Genomic DNA, 23996 nt, shown 5'->3' on the forward strand with positions numbered 1-23996 from the left:
ACCCTCTTTGCGCTTATTTTGATTTACTTGTCTTCTCACATTGAGGACAATGTGACATTCAAGTTTGGGGGTGCATTTATGTATTTTTGGTTTTACATTTTTGCTAAGCAATGATAATGGAATTTGAAACCTGTTGGAGATGAAAGCATATGTTTAAAACTTTGTGTATAGAAGCAGCTGATATTTTTGAAAATAAAGAAAATTTGAGTTAAAATGATCATGTAGATTCAAATTAGTCTGTATAAATGTCTCAATTAAATTCTCGCTGGATTTGACACTCTTTTAAGCTTCACAATGCACAGATGCACATTGGAAACTTAACTGTGAGGCATGCAACTTGATTGACCTTGACCTTGCCCTAGTTAATCTGATTTGATGAACCTAATGGATGAATACTTTTGGCATGAATCTAAAAAAAAAAAAAAAAAAAAAAAAAAAAAAAAAACCTTAGAAAGAAAGAAAATAATGATCAGTTGATGTTCGTAGCCTTTCCAACTCGAGTTATTAAGCCCTAGGAGTGTCTCTACACTTAGCACCCTAAAACCGTCTGGTTTGGGAGTTGTTGGCCTAACGCTTGCTACAGGGGTTGGTTAGAAAGCTTAAGGGACTTAAACATTGCACGGTCATTCAAAAAAATAAACTGGTAATAAACATGGTTCGTTGGAGTTCGTAGCCTTTCCAACTTGAGATATTAAGCCCTATGGAGTGTCTCTACACTTAACACCCTAAAGCCATCTGGTTTGGGAGTTGTTGGCCTAACGCTTGCTACATAGGTTGGTTAGAAAGCTTAAGGGACTTCAGCATTGCATAACCATTCTATGTTTCGCTTATGAGTTACAATAAATTGTCAACAAGCAACAAAAGTTGTCTTGTAAATAAATTCATGCCTTAGGGACTTCATTTAAAAGGGAATTCAGTGATTTGAAAACTTGTGCTTTGGAATTGGAAAAGAAAATAAAAGCCGCATGTTGAGAATCCAATTCACTTTCACTGAAGCTAGAGTTGATTTCCATTCAAGAGATGATAATTGAGTTATTTATATAGACTTTGATGTTGATGCATGTATGTGGAAATGTATTTAGCCAATTTTTGTATCAATGCTTCATATATGCAAGGTAGTTTTCCCAATGACCCCATCTCTAGTTTTTGTCTGTTTCAAGTTGTATTTGAGCTATGTATCTATCTCATTTTACCATGGATGATATTTTTGTAGTAGCATGCCCATGGTTGTCTTTTTATTAAGTTTTTCATTGTAGTTTTGCTAAGGGACTAGCAAAATGTAAGTTTGGGGGTGTGATAAGCGCTGAATACTGTATATTTAAGCGCCCTAAATTGCATTAGTTAAGTCCGTTGTTTGTTTAATTAAGTAGATTATCTTCATTTGTGTGTATGTATATATTTTCAGGTCCATTTTCCAAAAAAGGAGCAAAATCAAGGCTTTGTGGAGTTTTGGCCATCAAAAGGCACAAGGCTGAATTTCTGGCAGCAGTGGATCCTGAACTTTGCTCGCCATTTTGACCTTGCTAACTCAAGAACTGGACTTCCCTCATAACATGAAAGATTTAGAGCTCTGAATCAGATTTCCAAATCTTCAAACGGTTTGTCATTCGGAGCTCGGAGCAGAGAGTTATGGCCTTGTTACCAGAGGTGCGCAGAACTGCCTGGCAGCAATGAAATTCTGCCTTGATCTTCATTTTCGACCAACCATCCTTGAGAATTGGATCTCCACAAAAACATGAAATATTTAGAGCTCTGAATTAGCTTTCTAAATCTTCAAACGGTTCATCATTCGGAGTTCGGACCGCAAAGTTATGGCTGTTTAACCGAAGTAGGTCTGGGCGGAGCAAGTGAAGCATGGGCATTTTTACACTAAATTCGAGTGCTCGAGGCCTTGCTTAGAGTGCTCGAATTTTGGGCAGAATGCCCTTCGGAAATGGCTCATTTCAGCCCACTTGCACCTTGGTTTCTTCACTTTGCTTTCCTCTTTAATGAAGTGGTTGGAGATGTTGGTTGGTGACCTTTTGGTGGTAGATAAGGCAAGGAAGGCCACACATATCATTATCCCATATTCTACAAGATTAGAGGAGAGAGAAGGGAGCAAGAAAGAGAGCTCTCCAAGCTTGAAGAAGGGAGCACGAAAATGGAGGAGGTCTTCAAGCTTCTTCTTCATTCTAAGGCTCCAATGGGTAACTAACTCTTCTTCTAGGGAGGTGATGAAGTCCCTCCCTTGTAAGCATGTTCTAGTGTAGATTTTATTTTGGGATTTCAATGTATAACCTATGGTCTTTTCATGGTCTAGAGCATTTTGCTTCTTGTAATGGATCTTCATGTATTTTAATGATTATTGTTGAATTAATTATCTATCTTAGATGGTTTATTCTTTTAATCATAGTGCTTGCACTCTCATGGTGACAATGGTAGTGAGATCATGGAATAGTCTTAATGGCATGAAGTTAGAGAAATTTGATAGTCCATTGCTTAGGTTCCCCCTTTGATGGTCTATTCTTGATTCCTAACTTTATGTGCTTTTATCATTCAATTAAGGGCTTGATAATCTTTGGCTTAGGGAGCATGTTGAAGACTACACCCTAGTTTAGGTAGTTTAAGCATGTATTTCTTTGATGGATTATTCTTGTTTTTGATTCAATGACCCTCTTGAGGATATTATAGCAACCAAGGGTTGTTATGTATCATGACCATCGTTTATGTTGATTTTCCGAATTTAAATTTAGCCTAGCATGTGTATAGGGATGGAGACGGATTCACTTCTTTAGTTTCTCTTACTCGTATCTTATCTCGCTTCAATTATTGTAAGTTTTTATTTCATGCACTTCACATATTCAATTTAGTGACAAACAAACAACTCCTTATTTCCCCTTCATCATTCTAAGAACGATTCTAGACATTTAGGTTGCCTTAGACTAGCGCAGTCCCAGTGGTTCGACTTACCCGACCAATAGCCCTATTTTACAATGATTCGTGCTATTGCGAAGGTTGATGTATGATTGACCAACCGATCAACGTCAGGAACATATGTAACTTTAATCCAAACAGAAATTTGCTATGCCAGGGCATATAAATCCCAACAAGCTATGTTGTTCCCATGCGAAAGAAAAGATCAATATTATCCTACAAATGTTTGACAATGTGTGAAAATTAAATGTCTGGGACAAACTAAGGCTGTTCAAAATTAAATAATACACAGAAAAGCTCAGTAATTCACATGTCGTGTGGAAAAATATGTGGTAGATTGTTCAAGATTGAACACAACAGTAGGAAAAAAAGAAAAAAAAGAAAAAAAAAAAGAAAAGAAAAGAGAGTAGAGAAAGAAATAGTTCCATTGAAAGAAAAAAGGATAAAATGAATTTGTTCTCAAATTCTCTGTAGTTAGGCACATTCATATTGTTTCCGACCACTCCATGAGGCACATTCAACATACACGTTTAAGCATTACAGAAGTACAGATGAGATCACATACAAAGCTTAAAAATATGTTCTGTAAATTTGTTTCAAATAGTCACCATGCTTGCTTCTCTTACTAAGTTAATTGGTTTGTGATGTGAGTGAAGTCCAATCACAGTTCTTTCTTTGTAGTGAATAATTAATAGATCTGGAAAAAGAAACGAAATGAAATTACGAAGGATATGCAACATAGCTTAAGGACATGAACACTTAATAATGACATTCAAGATTTCAAAAATTCAGTATAGACTGGGAGTATCTTTTTGTAATACTTTCCTTTCTTTCCTACACTTCTAGTTTCCGAATTCCAAACAAAGCTCAATCATACAGAATCGAAGGGACCAACAAAGAAAAATATAAATTAAGGCTCCAAGATATAATGTTGAAGCAATTGCCAAGTAGACGAAGCTACAAACAAATAATTCTTTTTTGGGAAAGAAGTACTAAGAGTTTTGCTTACATAAGTAAAATTTAACAATAAAGATAGTTGAGTAAACTTAAACTTATTTAATAAATACACAAGTCCAGTTGCCATATTATTTTTTATTGTGCCAAAAGTTCATCAAACTAAGCACATATATAACAGGAAATATTTCATTAAATAATACTACATAACATCACTCAATTGTTTTATAGGTGATATGTTTAATAACACAAGGAAGGCAACAAAAATATAGAGAATATATATTTAAATTCTAGTATAATTCACTTCAACTGGGTGTCACTAAGATCAAACCAGATTTGCTTGAGCACCTTGGTTGCTTCATTGCTATTTTTATCAACTGATTCAGTTGTACTCTTCTTTGTTATGATTGGAGGGTGTTCATATTCATAAAGTAATATATTAAAATAATCAAGCAAGTAAACCATGTAACAAAATAAATTTATCAGAATCAAAATGCTGCCATGATGTGTGCACACACACACATAAAAAAGGAGAGTTTGGAAAACTTGACAGTAATATGTAATGTATCTAGTTTGACATTTTGTTCAACTATAAATTAACAAGAAAATTGTTGTTCCTTCTGTAAGCTTTTCGTTCCATAGAGAAAAATGACAAGAAACCCATAGAAGGCTAGATTAAAAATTGCTTTGTCTTATACCATCTTACTTTTCTATTAACAAGTGAAAATATGTTGGTATTTATTTAAGAGCTACATAATACTCTGATTTACTTTTGTTAACTCGGTTATTTTAACCCTTAATTTTTTAATTCATTTTTCAAAGGGCACCAGTACCAAATGGCTCTGAATTTCTTCTTTGAACTTTTCAAATTCAAAATATATTTAAGCCCTTAAATTATATATATTCACCTTTCACAATCAACAAAAAAAATGTGATGAAATAAAAATAAATGAATTGGATGAAAAAAAATCTCAAGCTATTATCTTCCCAATCTTTAGTCCTAGAACAATGATGTGACACTAATATTTTTAAAAAACAATGATACCATTTTTAATTTTAAAAATAATAATTGGAACGTTAGAGGACTTCAAATATCTTCCCCTTACTTTAACGAGATATATATGTATATATATATTTTCATTACCCTTACGTAGAATCCAAATTTTGATAAAGATGGTATTCCAATCAACACCCAGAGAGAAAAAAAAAAATAAAAAAAATAACATCTTTGTAGACACTAAACTAAAACTGAAGCTACAATGGAATAGATGTACTCTTTCTAGAAATGAAACAAACATAAACTTTTTAAGCTAATTAATTACTTAATTAGCTTAATATTAATTAATTAATTAATCCTGAAATAATAGCAAACATAAACTTGTTGACCAGACCTGATAACATTTTTCTTTTATTCAACCTACTCTAAAATAAACAAAATAACAAAAATCCTAAAGAATATAAAAATAATATTAAGCTAATTAATTAATTAATCCTGAAATAATAGCAAACATAAACTTGTTGATCAGACCTGATAACATTTTTCTTTTATTCAACCTATTCTAAAATAAACAAAATAACAAAAATCCTAAAGAATATAAAAATAATATGAAGCGAAGCACAAGAAATAATAATAAAGCCAAAAAAAAAAAAAAACTTAAATAAAGGAAAGCGAAATTTTTTGATTACTAGAATGAAATATGAAAGAAGCTTAAGAGCAACTTTAATTGTATTTTCTCACAAGTTTCATCCGCCAAAGCTTACCCTAGAAGAGAACAGATCTGATGCGTATGATCAAACTGAAAAAAAGAGAAACAGAAAGAAAAAAAAATCTCTATGCGCGAACAAAAAGAAAATAATAACAATAATAATAATAATAACTCAGTAAGTGAAGAAGGACACAAACCCGGACGATCTGTTGAGCTTGAGGGAAGAGTGATTAGAGAGAGAAAGGGAGGCGTCTTGCAGACTTTGAGGGAAGACTAGAAGAATGCTAGTAGAGAGAGGCCTCCGATGGAGTACAGAGTGATTGTAGAGAGAGAGAGGCATCTTGTGGGATGTTCTAGAGAAAAGACTGAGATTGGGAATTGGGTAAAAGTATAAAAATAGGCAAAAACGACAATGTCTGGCCATTTTTTTTTTCTTTTTCCAAAAAGTAAAAAATAAAAATATTTTGACACGCATATCATCGAAGGAAGGGCGCTAAACTTTCCCCCCAAAAAATTTTGGTGCGAGCTTCAGCGTCTTTGGAGACGGTGTACACTGGACACGTCCACTCTTTGAATGAATGTTTATGAATATTATATATTTATATAGGGAAACGATATTCGCACTTTACTTTTCTCCAATTGCACTTCATTTATCATTTTCTTCTAAAGGAAATGATAAGAAAGTCCTTAAATTCATTAATGCACAATTCCTTAATTTATATTGTCATAACTACCATTTATACAATTTTATTTTTTATTTTTTATTTTTTATTTTTACCTTTTTTACTTTTTTTACTTTTTTTACTATTTATTATTATTATTTTTCTAGAGGTCCTCTCAAAGAAAATAATTTATTTCATACTAATAATTTTACTTTTGACCGTCAAAAGGATAATTTATTCCATAGTGACTTTTTTTTTTTTTTTTTTTTTTTTTTCGTACAATCGAAATAGATATTTATTCAACATAATTAACTTGTAGTTATTCTGGTATATTAGGCATCTCGGTTATTTGCTGGAGTCGATACTGGTTCTGGAGTTTGGTTTGACTATCCGAAGGTCGGAAATTATTGTTTATGTTTTTGCTTCTTATTTACTTCATTATTATTTATTTAACATAGTAAACCAGCAAAGTGCATTAGTAGATACTTATAAAGTGAACCCTGTTGCATTGACATGATATCTTATAAAATACTGATACCTGATGGTATGTCGTCGCACCATAAGCTTAAGATTGTGCATTAAGGTGAGGGCCAAGTTTTACATTTATAGAAGCCACTACTACCTTCACTAAAAATATAGTTAGGGTGAGTAGGGATCGTCCCAAGGGATTGGAGTCGAATTTGGTTGTGGAATCGCTATTAGGGTTAGTAGGTCGAGTGATCAAACAAATAGTTGGTTGGTTGATTAAACTAGAGAGCAAATTAAACTAAATAATTGAATGCAATAAAGAGTAAGTAAGAGAGAGAGAGATCTTGGGGTTTAGAGGTCACCACCAAACAATGCTTTTCTACACCCTTAACTAGTGACTAATGAGGAAAATATGTGTTATAATATTGGTGCATGTGTGTGTTTGGTTGATTCAATTAGCAAGGATGACCAATTAAACATACATTGTCTAATCAATATGTGAAAAGCACAATATATCTAGCAATTAAATATATATTGTCTAAATAGCATGTGAAAAACACAATATATCGAGCAAGTCATTAATCCTTTCATCAAGCTCATAAGCCAAATACACCACAAGGTTAGAGACATATGCTACTTGCATTCAAAAGTATGCAACATCAAACAATAAGCATGGATTGTCCTCCCATCTAACAATTATGCTATCACTACACTACAATTAAGCTAATGACATGAAATTAAACTAATTAAGCTAACAGAGAGGCATAATCCATCAAGAAATGAGCATGACCTATCTAAAAAATTACAAGAGTATTCCTTTAAGCACTATGTTTTGACAATCTCTAGATCTATAGCATTAATACACATAGACATGCATCAATAACATAAGAAATAGAGACAAACACATGAACATTTATTCTAGTATACATAGACATATGGATAGAATGAAATGATCAATTGGAAGCATTAAACTACATAAATCATTGAATAAACAAGATCTATATATATAAAAGTGCCAAAACATATATTACAACACTAATCCCTCAATAATACACAAAATCAAAATGTAGAAAGCATGCTTGGGACTAACTCTAGCCTCAAGAGGATGTCTAGCCACTCATGGTAGTGCTTCTCCAACCCTCAAGGGCTAACTCCATGGTAGAGATTTGCTCCTTGGTTGATGAAGAGTCTCCAATGGTGTTTTTAGCCTTCTCCTCCTCTAAGCTTGCTCTCCAAGAGTTCTTCCAAGGTATATGAGATAATATGATGTGATATGATGTGTTCTATGTAAAAAGTAATCATTATCCTTATATAGGTAGGTCAAAATGACACACAAAATGAGCTGGGGTCGTGCACAAAATATTCCCCAATGATTGGATAAAGGACAACTTTTTGTGAGCTAGAGATTTAACTTTTTCGCATTGGAGGAAGTTCGATCGATTGAACCTTGGACTTGGATCGATCGAACATGGCTGAGATCTATCGAACTGAAGTTGGATCGATCCTTAATGGCGGCGCTTTTTGGATAAAGACAAATCTGAGATATTTTGAAGATATTTTTGGGAGAAGGAAAAAAGTGGTTGGTAGGGTGGTACAACTAGATAAGATCAATCATTTGGATAAGGACAAGGTAATTTGATCGATCGATCAAAGAATGATGTTGGATCAATCGAACTTTTGAGATCTTTGAAAATGTCATCATGGCTCTGATCCATTTTGAAGTGCTGAGATTGATCGAAGATGTTGATTTCCACCATTTTCTTCCTTTTGCTCCCACTTGGCTCCTTTTTTTGATTCATCCCAGAATTGCTTCATTTCTGCTCTTATTTGGCTGAGTTAGCTTATTTTTGGGATAAGTGCCTAAAAATGGAAATAATACAAAATCAATCTAAGACGGTAAAGTAAGATAAATAAAGGTACTAGAATGCCTAAGCTTAAGGGGTTTAAATATGCACTTTTTAGTGCTCATCAATACCTTATTCATGTTCTGTATTGCAGTTTATCTTTCCTTATGGTATTGAAATCACAACTGAAGTTATTAGTCATTCTTTCTCTATTATTTACTCTATAGTTACAATTGAAGTTATTACTCATTGTTTCTCTATTATTTGTTTTATACTTACTGATGGTCTGGTTTCTACTATTATTTGTTTATACTCACTGAGGGTTTAGTTTCTACAACTTCTTTCTTTTTTTGGCATTTTCCCAGGTACCATCTAATCATATAAGACTAAATACGAGACTAAATGGTTGGAGTTGGTATGAGATCAAATGTTGATATTTTTTATGGATTTCTGGATTTAGAGAAATAATGGTTCTAGATTATTGAGTGGAAGAATGTCTAATTTTTATATTACAGTGAGTGTTATAAAAAGATATAGACAATTGCATATATATCAACTCACCTTACAAGTAAGTTCTCCTTGAAAGCTTAAGCCTCCAGTAACAAAAAAGTTTCCACTCACTGCTAGCCTGTTTATCTGCCTTTGTGTAAAGTCTTCTAACAAGCTTCCCACATGTCTCTAGATGACAAATTATTAGAAATAATTAGCCGAACAGAACATTACCGCAAAAATAAAAAAATGAAGGAAGTAGAAGAAAATTGGGGGAACGTAAATAAGACTTATTTCATAAGAAACAAACATAAAGAAGGGGTAGAGTCATTCTCCAAGCCTCAAACTAAATAAGAAATATGACCCTTTTTTGGACAACTGCAAATAATCTATACTTCATATAGGAGTTGAAATTAAGGCCAAAAAAGGGCTATTAAACACATGAAAAAGGACACACTTTTAAGAAAGAAGTGGCTATATCAAACACATGAAAAAAAAAAAAAACTATTAAGCTTTTGAAACTTCAAGAGGACAATGGAGAAATTAAGACAAAATCATTAATAAAGAAGAAATGCACTGTAGAGCCCCTTCTTATGTGTTTAGAAAGTGAACTTTTTAATGCGAGAGGTCACTTCGCAAGGTCAAAATATGAATGTGATTTCGGAAGCCTTTTTAGTCAAATTTACATTTATAAAAACCACTACTACAACTAATGAAGTATAGCTAGTAAGGATCGTCCACAGAGATTACACGTGTTGGAATTCAATTTTGACTCTAGCGTATCAAAAGATTGCAAATGAAGGTTGTTTGTTTGATTACACTAAGATGCAAAGAAATTAAAATGCAATTAAAATAAACTAGTGAGAGATAGGGATTTAAGAGATATGAAGAGAGGTCTTAGGGTGTTGGAATCACCACTAAGCTCATGTAATTAACCACTTGCTTTTCATTAATAGGGAATACATTGTTGCAATCAAGATGTGGCCACAAACATAAACATAATTTGCATGTAAAAGTGTGAACTATCTAATGCAACAGTAAATTGTCTACCTGACCAACAAGTAAACTAAGTGTAGAACAACCCACCAAGACAAAAACATAATCCATCAATTAATTAACAAATGGGTCTAATGAGAGCACACATCAATCTAGAGAATCATGAAATTTGCAACAATAAGTATGGAGTATCAAACCAAGCAAAGATTGTCTACCTACCTACAAACATGAATTAAATTGTAGACCAACCCATCAAGTGTAAGTATAATCCATCAAATTAATTGACAAACCCATTCAATGAAAACCCATGCTTAGCCATCACTAAATCCTTAATTAATCACACATAGACATGCAACCAACATAGAGAATCTAGTGTACAGATCAATTCCCAAATAATCACACATAAGACAACATGTAATTAAAATAGAGAATCATAGGAAGAATTAAATCAACAATCACAAGGCTAAGCACTAACCACAACAATATATATATAAATCCCCAAAAATAGAAATACAAGGGTTTAGATTACACAAGACTTAGGGTTCATCCAAGCCTTAAGTGTAAATCTAGCCAATCATGGAAGAGGTGGATGTGGTCATGAAACCCTCAAGGGTAAGCTCCAAACATGACTCCATCTTCTTCTTCTTCTTCTTTGAAACTTTAGAGAGAGAGAGTATGTGGATCTAGAGATGTGTTCTTGGAGTGTGCCTCCACTTCCCTCTTTTCTTTTAACCTTAATCTCTAATTTTCTAGAGAGGGAAAGTTACAACAATATAGAAATTACAATGTAAAAATATAGATCTCAATATAAAAATGGTTCAATCTATCATATATACAAGGCTTTGAGAGCCCAAAAATGTGAGAACTTGGCCATAGAATCTTATCTTTCAAGGTTCGAAATGAGCTTCAGATATGCTTTTTAATAACTTTCGCGAACAGTTCGATCGATCAAACTTTTCTTCGATTGATCAGGGTTCGATCAATCTTGGTGTGATTGATCAGGAATTCGATCAATCTGGGTTCGATCGATCAGACTTGGCAGATTTTCAGCATCATTCTCCTTTTACTTCAGATCAGCCTTCATTTGCTTTAGATTCTCACCAAGACTTAGTTTGACTCCAAAGAGGCCTTAAGAATTCATTTTTAGCTCGTTTTAACATTATTGACCTAAAAAAGCAAATAACATGAAATTAGTCTAAAACGGAAAAATAAGATAGATAAAGGTTCTAGAATACTTAAGCTTAAGGAGTTTAAAAGCGCACTTTTCAGCGCTCATCACACCCCCAAACTTAAATATTGCTAGTCCCTAGCAATGAACTACAAAGTAAAGGAATGAAATGAACAACTATACAACTATGAATCTAGAAAGCAATAAATAGATAACACCACTTTCGTAGGGAACACAATTGCATTTAGTGTATGCAACAAACCTTTTAAACCTATAGGTTTCCCCTAGTGGACGAGTGAAGTCTCTTGAGGGTTTCCAGAAATGATACTCACAAACATTAAGCTCATTCTTATAAAAGAGGCACCAATATTCCAAACAAGTATTGAGAGAAAACTACCTCAAGTATATAATTTTTCAACCATTTCCAAGCAATCTCCCAAAATTTCAATATCAAACAAACAAGTATGGTCCTCCATACATTAAGAAAATGATCATGCAAATCAAAACAACTCTAGAATCCTTTTTGAGTGGATCGACATCAAGTATGTTGCTATCTAAGCCAACTAAAGAAATGATCATATCCTTACCCTCAAACTAGCACACAAATTTAGTACAGATCATCAAGACAAAAAGTGGACCTTTTATTAAAACTTTATTGATTTAGGTGCGCTTATTATTTTCACTCGATTTTAGTTTTTATTTTATTTATTTATTTATTATCCCTAAGGATCAAAGATGGAAGCATAGTGCTATGTGTTGATCTATTAAGCTTTATAGCGATTTATGAGGTTGAGTGTTAGGTCAATGACTCCTAAACCAGATGGCTTTAGGACATTAGATGTTAAAATACCCCTAAGGACTTGCAAGCTCAAATCAACTAGGATACAAATCAAAACAACTTCCATCTAATCATTTCCCACTTTTCACCTTTTGGGAGAAGTCCTCACTTTTTATTTGCTTTTGCAACAACTTTTTGTTTTGTTTTTTTTTGTTTTTTTTTTTTTTCAAGTTATTAGCCTAGAGTTTGGGCCCTCCATCTTTTGGCGCGAGAAATTCAGTGCTTGATGAGGCTAGAATCCCAGTTACTCAATGAAAAGGGTTTGTTATCCACCTTTATCAAAATGAAAGCTTTCAATGCACTACTAGCTCAATTGGGATATAACCAATTCAATAATCAATAAAGCATGTACCCCACAAATGAATGCTAGTGTGCACCTGTGTTAGTGTAGAATCATAGAGTGAATCTCAAAATAATCACAAAATCAAGATGATGTGGACCACAAATGTAAGTAAGACATCAATCTTTTGAAAAATTTACTCCTAAATGGCATCCACAAGGCATACAAGGAGTATTGAACTCTCAAGTCAATCAATTTTAAAATTCTAAGCAATATAGTCCTCAAAAGATCAAAATCATAGCTAACATGGATCTCAAATCTCAATCATGCATTTAAAGTTCAACTTTAAGTAGAATGTAACAAAGCCACCTTACCCCCAAACTTAAACCGCCCATTGTCCTTAATGTGCAATGAGAACAATGGAAAAGATAGAAAGAGTATACCGTAGTGTCAAAAGCATGAAGCCCGGTAATAATCCAATTCGAAAGACATCTCCCTCAAACTTGGAATCAATAACCTACTTGAATAACCACATTCTAAAACTCACATCAAATATCAAATGGGAAAAGATTACTCAAATTATGCATTCCAAGGCAATATAGTATAAGATGGTAGAGATAAGAGAGCAAGCCCTACACTAAACATGAAAGCATGAAGGCACACAAGGGCATAATGATGAAACAAATTTCCAAGGCAATATAGTATAAGATGGTAGAGATAAGAGAGCAAGCCCTACACTAAACATGAAAGCATGAAGGCACACAAGGGCATAATGATGAAACAAATTTTTGTATTTTTCATTTTATGAAATTAGTTATATACAAAATGCAAGAAAAACAAAGAATAAAATGCATGAACAAAATGCAAAAAGAAAAATAAAGAAGGCAAAATGTAATGAAAGAATATGTACAATGCAAGAAATGAAAACAAAAAAGAACAAAAAAAAAATGAAAATTAAAATAAAAACTTTTTTTTTTTTTTTTTTTTTTTAACATAACAAGTATGTACACACACACAATAAAATGCAATAAATAAAAATACAATGAAATAAAGAATGCAAATTTTTTTTTTTAATTTTTTTTTAATGAAAGTATGTACAATGAAACAAAATGTAAGAAAAATAAAGAAATAAGAATGAACATGAACATGTATGATACAAGAGATAAACGACATAATGTGTTATGTGGGTGTTAAGTTCAACGTTTCTAGTAAGACAGAATGCTGCTTTGAAAAATCGTCTTTTTTTTCTTTGGTGTTTTTTTTTTTTTTTAATTATTTTTTTTAAGAGAAAACAAATATGTACACAAACAAAGATAAAAAGGTAAGTAAATAAAAATGCAAGAAGTAAAAATGCAAGGAAATAAAGAATGCAAAGATTTTTTTTTTTTTTTTTCAAAAGAGAAAAGTAAGTAAATAAAATAAAATAAAAAATTAAAAGAAAATGAAAAATAAAATAAAATAAAAATAGAAAGAAGAAAAAGTCAAAAAGTCAAAGGGGCAAAGCTGTGATCGATCTAAGGATGATCGATCGAAACTCGATCGATCCAAAATCTGAAAACCTATAGACAACTTCGAACGATACACAGAGATCTGAAATATGCAAAGATTAAAAAAAAATTTTAGTATAGAACTGAGATCGATCGAAGGGATAACTAGATCAATCGAGAAATAATTGAATCGATCTGGAATAAAGTTCGCACGATACACATAGAGCTAATTTCTGCAGAGTGATTGCAGAGAGGTTCGATCGATCGAATGGACACTTGTGATCGATCGAACTGGCACCAAATGCTTAATTTTGAGATAAAAGTGCAGAAAATCATATGCTAGGCCCCAATGATGGTAACAAGAATAAAGATTGAAAAATGAATGGAAGAATGTGACAAACGGGGAAAAGACAAAATAGGGAAAATGACGAAAAGTGAATAGTGTCGAAAAACAAAAAAAATGTGGAAATGACTTGGTCCTTAAAGGAAGTTGTCAATCCAAAGAAAAGAGTCTCAGAAACCATTTTCGAGCACTCAAGACGACACTAAATAAAGAGAAACTGAACTAAGAAAAGAAATTTTAACGAAAAAAAATTAATCCGTAAAATTCTCATGAAAAAGAAAAAGGAATGAAATGACCGGGTCATTACAGACTTAATCCGCTGAACACCCATAGCTTTGCGACTTCCCGTCCAATAGCTCTCGACTTCAAACTTATGTCTCGAACCTTGTAGAAGGATTGCTGATAGATCAACAACACTTCGCGAATGCCTTGATCCCTTCAAAGTGTGATTGGAAAATCTCCTTCTTCGAAGCTGAATTTGTTGTAGAAGAAATAAAATCTGCTTTCTCCAATCATTGTAGATGCAATCTTCAATAAACTTGAACACGATCAGGAATCGAATAACACCCTAACTTACTCGTGTGCATATAATGTATATGTTATAAAATATCTCACAAAAACGCTTTTAGTTTAATACAAAAAGCCACACAACCCTAGGTGAGAAAAATATATTTTTATAAATAGACTTTTGAAACCTTAATGCTACATGAAAAACAAGTCAATTTCGTGCACAACCTTTTAGGAGTAAGTCTATACAAAATAGGAAGTTAAAACATAGTAGGAAACAAAGTTATCAAAAACTGATGTAGGACGTGAACAGGTTCAGCTGCCCTTGAATCGGTTCAAGTTGGCCATTGTATTTTTTAAAAACAAAGCATTAACACTTGAACCAGTTCAAGTAGGCCAGACCTGAACTGAAGGTTTTAACACTTCGAAATTTTTTGGCAACTCTCATTTTTGAAAACACGCAATGCATGCAAGTGTCATTACCTTCTTGCTAACCTTCCTAAAGTGTTGTCTTTACATTTCTCGAAATTATCAAGCTATCGACCACGAATTACTCTTCAATTCCACTTCTAATCTCGAACTTGAAATTAGAACTCAAATTTACAATTCAATCGGTCTTGTTTTGATAACGAAATTCACCAATTATAAATTTTATATCTCACAATAATAATATCCAGACTTTTGGCTTGGTAGTTAGATTTTAGAATCCAATATTGTTACTTAAACTAAATTCACCCTAAACATCATAAACTTTTATCCTAAATCTCATAAAAAAAAAAAAAAAAAATGTGTGGTGCATTTTGGAAGAAAAAGTGTATTAATCCCGAACGAAAGTGGTCACAAACTTGAAGTAAAGGTGGTGACTTTTGTGGTAATTTTTGTCAACAAGATAACTACTAGTTGACTAAATAATTGTAGCTTTTCAAGTGATCAACATGCACTGGCTGTATTGAAGTCTGAAGATCAGTGTTTTGTTTCACACTATATGAATCAGTTGAATATCCGATTTTTTGTTTTAATAGTATTTCCGAAACAAAAAACGTGCTCTATTGGGTTTGTCCCGTTTACTTGGCTCAGCATTTCTCAAATTGATTTCAAATGTGGAATTTTAGTCGCAAAAGCCGAAGTTTGACCGATTAGCTATTCTTTGAAGCTGCAAGTACAATTCTGTGATTTGAATAGTAAATTGTGAGTCAAACTCCACAATTTGGGACTGGAACTAGTGTTAACAAAAATTTTTGTATTCAAGTATAAAAATAATTGTATAAAAATTAATAAGAACTTTTTCATTTTTTATTTTATTTTATTTTATTTTTTTGAATCCTTCGAATAAAACAATAGCACATTGCAGTCTATGAGTAAATTTGTTGTTTGGGATCATGATTCCAGGCTATTTTGCTACTCAAAGTTTTAAACCACAGTTAAATTCCTTGCAGCATCAGAAAATAAAATAAAATTCCTAAAACTAGTCAAGGCAGAAAGTCCAAGTAACATCTTATAGCAGTTAAAGCTGAAGATAAACTCAACTTATCAAACGATAAAGAGTATTATTTATAGCAACTATATTATTCTATTCATCATTCATGAACTGAGTCGAGTTTTGCTTGAAGAATTAATTCTCACTTTTTCTAGCTTCAGATTTAGGCATATTAATCATTTTTATTTTTTTACATGCAGTCAGAATGTGCATACTGTGTGTTAGGGTTATATTCCCTACAAAGTCATTATTCACATTTTTTATAGGTTATGTTTTAATAATTAATCATCATATAATATTGATAAATTTGTATTGGTTAGATCAGGAGTCTCTGATTTCAGTTGTCCATTAGTTGTGATACGATAAATTCATGTACACAACCAATATAGGTATGTGCAGGAGATATGAATTTATAGGTATTCGTAATTATAAATATTTGTATTCTAAGGAATAGAATTCAACAATCTATTATTCCATGAGTATAACCATTGGTTTCTAACTCGGTAGAAATACTTAGTGGAATAACTTATCTCAGTCATCTTGATGGAGTGATCCATAATCAAATGAGTTGACGTGCATAGATCATAATCAAAAGAGTTGACGTGTTCTATAGAACACTGAACAGACAGACGATAAGTAGAAGACATACTTCTTGCACCATCATGAGTCTGCGAACTATATTGACTGAGGTTGTATTAATTATTTAGGTCCATATACTTGGAGTGATCAATGGACTGAACAACTTAAATACTTTGTATTTATTCGCTACTGAACGTATTTTATCAAAATGAAATCCACATGGCCAAAGTATTTAAGCTAGGTTGATTTGATTACAAAAAAAGTATTTGTTCAAATACTAACTAATTATCATGGATGGGTCGATTGGTATATTGGATTGATGAAAATATTTACCCAAATAAATAATTATTGTGAAGAGTCGATTTATGATATTTACTAACAGATGGGGTTAGACTATAATTAATCATATCCTTGAGTGCAATTATTTTCATATATTGGAGTTAGAAATAATTAAATAAAAAATATTCTAGTTGGTTAAGGAGTTAGCAGTTCACAACAGTTTCTATTAAAGTCTTGAATAAGGATAAGCGTCAAATCCCACTCTTGGTGCAAATAGTAAATCTAAAGATGAGATGTAATTCTCTGAAATGAACTCATGCAACAGGCAAGTAGTAGATCTAAAGCTGAATTTGTGTGGGATAAGGAGACGTAATTATCTGAAACTCTACCTCTATATAAAGACAGGTAATTATTTGGAACTCTATTCCTATATAAAGGGAGTAGTAGAACATCTGAGAATTACATACACCAAATTATATGAATCACACTTTCAATTGCTTGAGGAATTCCTAATTGGAAATAGAAGTGAAGATCAAAGGTATCACGGTCAATACATGCAGTATCAAAGGTATGTAGATATTCAATCTAGCAACTAACAAAATTAATAATCGGTGGCAGACAATTATTCAATTGTTTATAAGGTATGTTGTTCCAATCTTTTTCAACAATGAAGAATTAATTTAATTTGTTAAAGCTGATTGAGACGATCAAGCGATATTAGTAGGTAAATAATTTTATTAAATTAAAAATGCTTTAGCTAGGTCACTAGCTTTTGCAAAGTAGGTAGCCTAGTACCAATTAAGAAAAAAAAAATATTATATTATTTTATTACTTTACGAGTAGATTCCAAACACTGTAAGCATTTCATGAATGATCAATATCTGTTATGCAGCATGTACTAATCATTGCAGAGACATAAAAACTGCTGCTTATAGGATCATAGGTAGACATACATTATTGATCTGGGAGAAATGTATGAGAGTCGCGTACCTTCCATGCGTGTTTCTTTCAGAAGCTCATCAAGGTAGAAAGCATGGTGCAGTTACTCATACACCGGGAAGATGATAAGGTCGAGCATGAAAGACAAGAGCCTGTCAGGTTAGCCAAGGTGACCGCCTGTGAACCAAACAAGGTTTTCTAAACCTAGGGCTTCTGTTTTTCAAGTTACAGCTAGAGAAGGGCTGCAAACTACATAAGCTATAATGTGTTGATCAAACGCTTTGAGAGGATACAGGCAAGTCATCCTTGGCTACCAGACTATGGCTCTTTGTCTTCATGTAAGACCTCTCTTTCCTTTGATTTTCTTTATACTTGAGCTCCTTGTTGGTTAAATATAATGTTCTTGGACCTTTATATATATATATAGCCAATGAGGGTTCTAGTTTATATTCGAATCCTCATCTAAATTAGAATCACTGTGGACATGCATGATTAAATCATATACGTTGGAATTTATTCTAGGTTTTATATGGCTCAATGTAATCCAGCCATCTATGATGAGATAGAATTTCAATATATTAAAAAATTCTTAAAGTATGTGCTTACGTTTCAATCTTGTATTGACTTTATATTAATCTAGTTGGACAATTTGCAACTAAAGTCGGTTACTCTGACTTATTCTGACAATTTGCGCGCAACTAAAGTCGGTTACTCTGACCCTTGGACATTTTCAAATCGTTTATTTCCAAATGTAGTTGGCCAATTTGCAATCGATTAAAGTCGGCTAGTCGATTCCTAAGGGCTTAGCCGCCGTGGCGGAGATCTGAGATTTAAGTCATTGAAGTCTTACTTTCGAATCGCCTCTTTAACTTGAATGGTACTCGCGTGTGTGTTGTAAGATGGATACATGTATCTAAGGGAAAAAAGATTAAAAAAAAAATCATTTAGTTTGACTCTTGGATATTTGTAATTTATTTATTTTTTTTCAAAGTTGAAGCAAACACACACTCACAATATAACCCTCAACTATTCCAAAAGAGGAGAGATCATACTCCTAATATTATCCTATCAGGAAGGAACGGATCTAGAAATTTATGAGGGGGGACAGATTTATATAGAGAAGTTATTTGATAATTTCAGTGGGGGCAATTTCAAAATTTATTGGCATAAATAAAAATAAAAAAGTACAAATTCAGGAGTTTAAAATGCAATAACAAAAAAATTTCAGTGAGGGAGCCCACAGTACATCCATGCCTGCTATCAGGGCTCGAACACCTAACCACGCCAAATGATGAGAGATCATATCATCTACGTTAATGTCTATTAGTTTCATATCTTCTTCTTTATTTATTTATTTTTTTTTCACGTTTCATATTATTATTTTTAATTTTTTTTAATAAAGGTGGCCTTTGACCTTGGTATAAAGTGGGTAGGGAGGAACAAGGAATTTTTTGATCTTCAGGCTCAAGTTCGGTTGAGGCTCTTGTTCGCATTTCTATTGCGATGGTTGTCACCTCTCCCATCTCATTTTTGTTCACTTTATGGTCATATTATTCCAATTCCAACGTCAACCTCAATTCCCATACACCACTAAATAGCAAGTCAAATGTCTTTGCCACCAAACAAACCTTTACATGCACCACCTAATTGGTTGAGGTGGTGGAGGGCTCTTTTGAGGGGCATGTTTAAACCTCTAATTGTTGGGGAAATGCCTGGCATTTCTTTTGACTTATTAGTTTTGCAAGAACTATGATGAATTTAAAGTTTTATTCAAATTTCGACAAATAAATAAAGCAATTGTATATCAGAATATTATTCCTAGCTTTTTCAATAAAGGAAGAACATAACAAATTGTGCCTTTTCGTGTCTACTCTTTGCATCTTTTCTCGTCTTCGTGGTACGGGATGAGTAGAAAAGGAAGCGTGTACGTGTCGAGCACAAGGCATTAGCATTTTTTGCCCCACCTATGGTAACATGTTTCTTGGCGTAATGTTCACAAGGGGACTCTTGGCGTTGTGTAGAACAAATATATATTTGTCTATTTAGTACTCCCAAAGGCGACATTGTTAAAGTTCAATTGTAGCATAGTGACAGAGGGTATGAATGAGCAATTAAGGAAAGTTGGATTCAACTAGCAAGAAACTGAAAATTGTAACTTTATCATACTGTGAAATATGAATTTTGTAATCGGTAAATTTTGGTCTCAAAACGTGTCTAATCAAGTTGTAATTTTCTATTTATTTTTGAATCTCGATGTCAAAAGTGGAACAACAAGTGCACGTGTACTTCGGTTCAATGAGAACGTCATTTATAACAGGTATGCGAGTAAGGACGTATTGCATTTATATGGTTTGGATTGGTTGAGAGAACATTGAGCGTTGTACAGTTGAAAACGTCAATTTTTGGCCCACAACAAATACCATCAATTTTGTTTGTAAACAAAACCGGTAGTTATTTTTTTCAAATCTTAAAACAGCTCTCAGTAAAAACACAACCGGTGGCATTTTCTATGAAAAAAAGTACTGGCTCTCAGTATAACACCACTGGTGGCAATTTAAATCGCAACTGGTGGTGCTTTCCTAAAAGCGCGAAATTTCAGATTTTTGTAACTTTCAATTCCTTGTTTTTACCCAAACACTTGGGGAAATCCTTGTATGATTTTAAAACATCTTTTCATATATTTTGAAGACTCTAAGTCTATATAACCTCTCTTTCTTTCCTAAATTAATAGGACTTGAAGATTAATATTTTTCTAATTGAGAGTATTTTTCTTGCAGAAAATCATAATTTTATATACTTGAGAGCACACACTATTACACAAGAGCTATCTTAGGGTGATGTTCTCTATCTAATCGGAGCCTAAGCAATATGAAGATTCATAGAAATTTCGAACAACAAAAGGAGGGTTTCTATTTTGCCTTCACCAATTTAGAATTTGAAGGAAGGAGAAATCAATCATACTATGAAAGGTCGGAGTATTTGGGGAGTGTTCGTGATCTACTAGCAACCTTTCTACAAGAATTGAGGAGTAAGCCTGAAGTTTGCGAATCACAAGAGTCAGCCGTGGGAGGTATCAGCATATAGATTTTAATAACAGAACAAATTAATTAATGGAGGAGAATATTGAGATGCTCTGATACCATATAGGAAGTGACACAAATGTAATGAAGCTACAAGTTTTCATTAATCAAAAGAGCTGTACATATAGAGTTAAGGAAAAACTAATTCACATCTAGATACAAGGCTAGATACAAGGAAGGATCCTAGTCTTAAGGAATATGTAACCAATTGCTGAATGCAAGAAAGTTTGAATTTAAATATAGATTTTAATAACAGAACAAATCTATATGCTGATATGCCCCCTCAAGATAGGCCACGTGTAGAGAGGCCAATCTTGTCTCGTAATTTTTGGAATTGGGAACGAGGCAGAGGTTTTGTTAGAAGATCAGCAAGCTGGTCTGCAGATGAAACATGAGCCACGCGAAGGGCACCAGATTGAACTTGATCACGAAGGAAGTGATAATCAACTGCCACATGCTTCATTCGAGAATGGAAGACTGGATTTGAACTTAACTGTGTTGCACCTACATTGTCACAGTAGACGACTGGGAGGTAGACCAGATTGATGCAAAGTTCAGAGAGTAAAGAGCGAACCCAACAGAGTTCAGCAGCAGTAGCAGCAACTGAGTGATATTCAGCCTCAGTAGAAGAATGAGCCACAATTTTCTGCTTCTTAGAGCTCCAGGAAATGAGATTGCTACCAAGGTAAACAAGTTAAGCACCAGTTGAAGAGTAGTCATCTTTGTTACCTGCCCAGTCAGCATCGGAAAAGGCATGAATCGAGTCTGAGAAAGCATGAAGGGATAGCGGTGAGTTGCGATAAAGAAGAAGGCCATCATTTAAGGTACCACTGAGGTAACGCAAAATTCTTTTAACCAGAGTCCATTGTTCATCTGTTGGTTGATGCATGAACTGAGACATTTTGTTAACAGCAAATGAAATTTCTAGACGAGTGAGTGACAAGTATTGAAGGCTGCCCACTACAGTTCTATATTCAGTGGGATCAGAGAGAGGCGATCCAGATGATAACTTGAGTAAGTACTGGTTTAGCCTCTTGCATATGTGTTCGAGTAAGTAGATCCTGTATATATCTCCGTTGGGAAAGGAGGATACCTTGCTGATGAGGAACAACTTCAACACCAAGGAAATAGGAGAGAGGACCCAGATCCTTGAGAGAAAATTGTTGTGCTAGACAAGCAACAACTTGGGAGACAAGGTCGTTATTGTTTCCGGTGAGTATAATATCATCAACATAGACCAGCAGGTAGAACAGTTTGGTGCCGATCTTGAGAACAAACAAGGAGGTGTCAGAATGGGAGTTTTTAAACCCGTAATCAACAAGGAATTGGCGCAACTCATGATACCATGCCCGAGGAGCTTGTTTAAGACCGTAAATAGCTTTGTGGAGTTTACACACGTGTGGGATTATCAGAGTCAATGAAACTAGGGGGCTGGGCCATGTATACTGTTTCTGATAAATGGCCTTGAAGGAAGGCGTTGTTGACATCTAATTGGCGTAGGGACCAACCATTGCTTACAGCAAGACTAAGCACCAGTCGGACAGTAGTTGGCTTGATGAATGGACTGAATGTTTCAAGATAATCCACTCCTAGTCGTTGATGAAAGCCTTTGGCCATAAGGCGAGCTTTAAACCTGTCAATAGAACCATCAGAATTCCTTTTGATATGAAATATCCATTTACAGCTTACAAGGTTGGTGATACCAGTGGGAGAGACAAGTTCCCATGTGCCATTGTGAACAAGAGCATCATACTCTTCTGACATTGCCTTTCGCCAATTTGGGTCTTTTAGAGCCTGAGTAATGGATGATGGTTCTGGGCTAGGGGAAGGGGCTAAGTGAGTGTGAAGGTTTAGTTTTTGAATTGGTTTTGTGATATGGTTTTTGGCTCAGGTAATCATGGGATGATGAGGGGGTGGTGTAGTGGCTGGTTGTGAGGCAGGGGAAGGCTGTGGTGAAGAGTCTGCTTGAGGGGATGAGGATGGTGATGTTGAAGAGAGATCTGCAGCAGGAGGCAAGTCTGGAGCTTGTACTTCTGGAGTGTGAGAATGCGGCTGTTCTTGAAGAGGTATGGAGACTATAAGAACTGGTGGAAGCCATGTTTCTGTGGTGGTGGAGTTGGGACCGGGTAGCTGAGTGTTGAGAGAGGTGTAAGGAAATACGGATTCTACAAACTGAACATGGCGAGAGACATATGTTTTAGAAGTTGATGGTTCAAAACAGAGATAGGCACTTTGGGATAATGAGTAACCAAGAAAGACACAGTGTTTAGATTTGGGTTCTAGTTTGTGAGATGAATAAGGACGAAGCCATGGATAACATAAGCACCCAAAATTTTTGAGTTTAGAGTAGTTTGGTGTGGTTTTGAAAATTAATTCAAAGGGACTAGAGAGGTTGAGAGTAGGGGTGGGCATTCTATTAATTAAATAGACAGCAGTAGTGAATGCATGAGACCAAAAGGTTAAAGGAAGGGAGGCATGGGAGAGTAGGGTGAGTCCAGTTTCAACAATGTGATGATGTCTACGTTCAGAGTAGCCATTGTGTTCAGGTGTATGAGGTGGAGTGGTTAGATGATTAATACCAGCTTTAGAAAGGAAATCTTTGAGGCCTAGATATTCTCCCCCATTGTCGGAGTAGAGAGTGATGATTTTGTGGTTAAAATAATTTTCAACAATGGTTTTATAGCGCTGAAATACTTCTTGAACATCAGATTTTCTTTTGAGGGGATAAAACCAGATGTATTTGGTAAAGTGATCGACAAAAATGACATAGTATTTGAAGCCATTAGAAGATATAACAGGAGAAGTCCAAACATTAGAAAAAATAATTTGAAGAGGATGTGTAGACACAAGGGATGAAACAGAAAATGGTAATTTATGACTTTTATTGCAGAGGCATGCATTACATGAGAAATCTTTTGTCAAAGATGAAGATGATTCTAAGTGGTATCTAGATAGAATATGCTGTAAAATGGGAGAAGCAGGATGTC

At 34.0% G+C, this 23996-nt stretch overlaps 2 long non-coding RNA genes across 3 annotated transcripts; both read right to left on the minus strand.

Moving 5' to 3' along the window:
* Positions 1-3320: 3320 nt before the first annotated feature.
* On the minus strand, positions 3321-5938 carry LOC132303368 (uncharacterized). Of its 2 annotated transcripts, none has more exons than XR_009481181.1 (2): positions 5771-5938; positions 3321-3610 (listed from the first exon to the last, which is right to left on the minus strand). It is a non-coding gene; the product is annotated as an uncharacterized LOC132303368 (long non-coding RNA). The 2 variants fall into 2 exon arrangements; XR_009481182.1 differs by having other exon boundaries at positions 3321-5663.
* A 4565-nt stretch (positions 5939-10503) lies between these two features.
* Positions 10504-18305, minus strand: LOC132303369 (uncharacterized). The gene is made up of 2 exons (XR_009481183.1): positions 17981-18305; positions 10504-14676 (listed from the first exon to the last, which is right to left on the minus strand). It is a non-coding gene; the product is annotated as an uncharacterized LOC132303369 (long non-coding RNA).
* Between the last annotated feature and the right edge of the window lie 5691 nt (positions 18306-23996).

This window comes from Cornus florida, unplaced genomic scaffold, assembly GCF_030987335.1.
Source record: "Cornus florida cultivar Cherokee Brave unplaced genomic scaffold, ASM3098733v1 CherokeeBrave_3.0.0_Hap2_Chr04, whole genome shotgun sequence".
NCBI lineage: Eukaryota > Viridiplantae > Streptophyta > Magnoliopsida > Cornales > Cornaceae > Cornus > Cornus florida.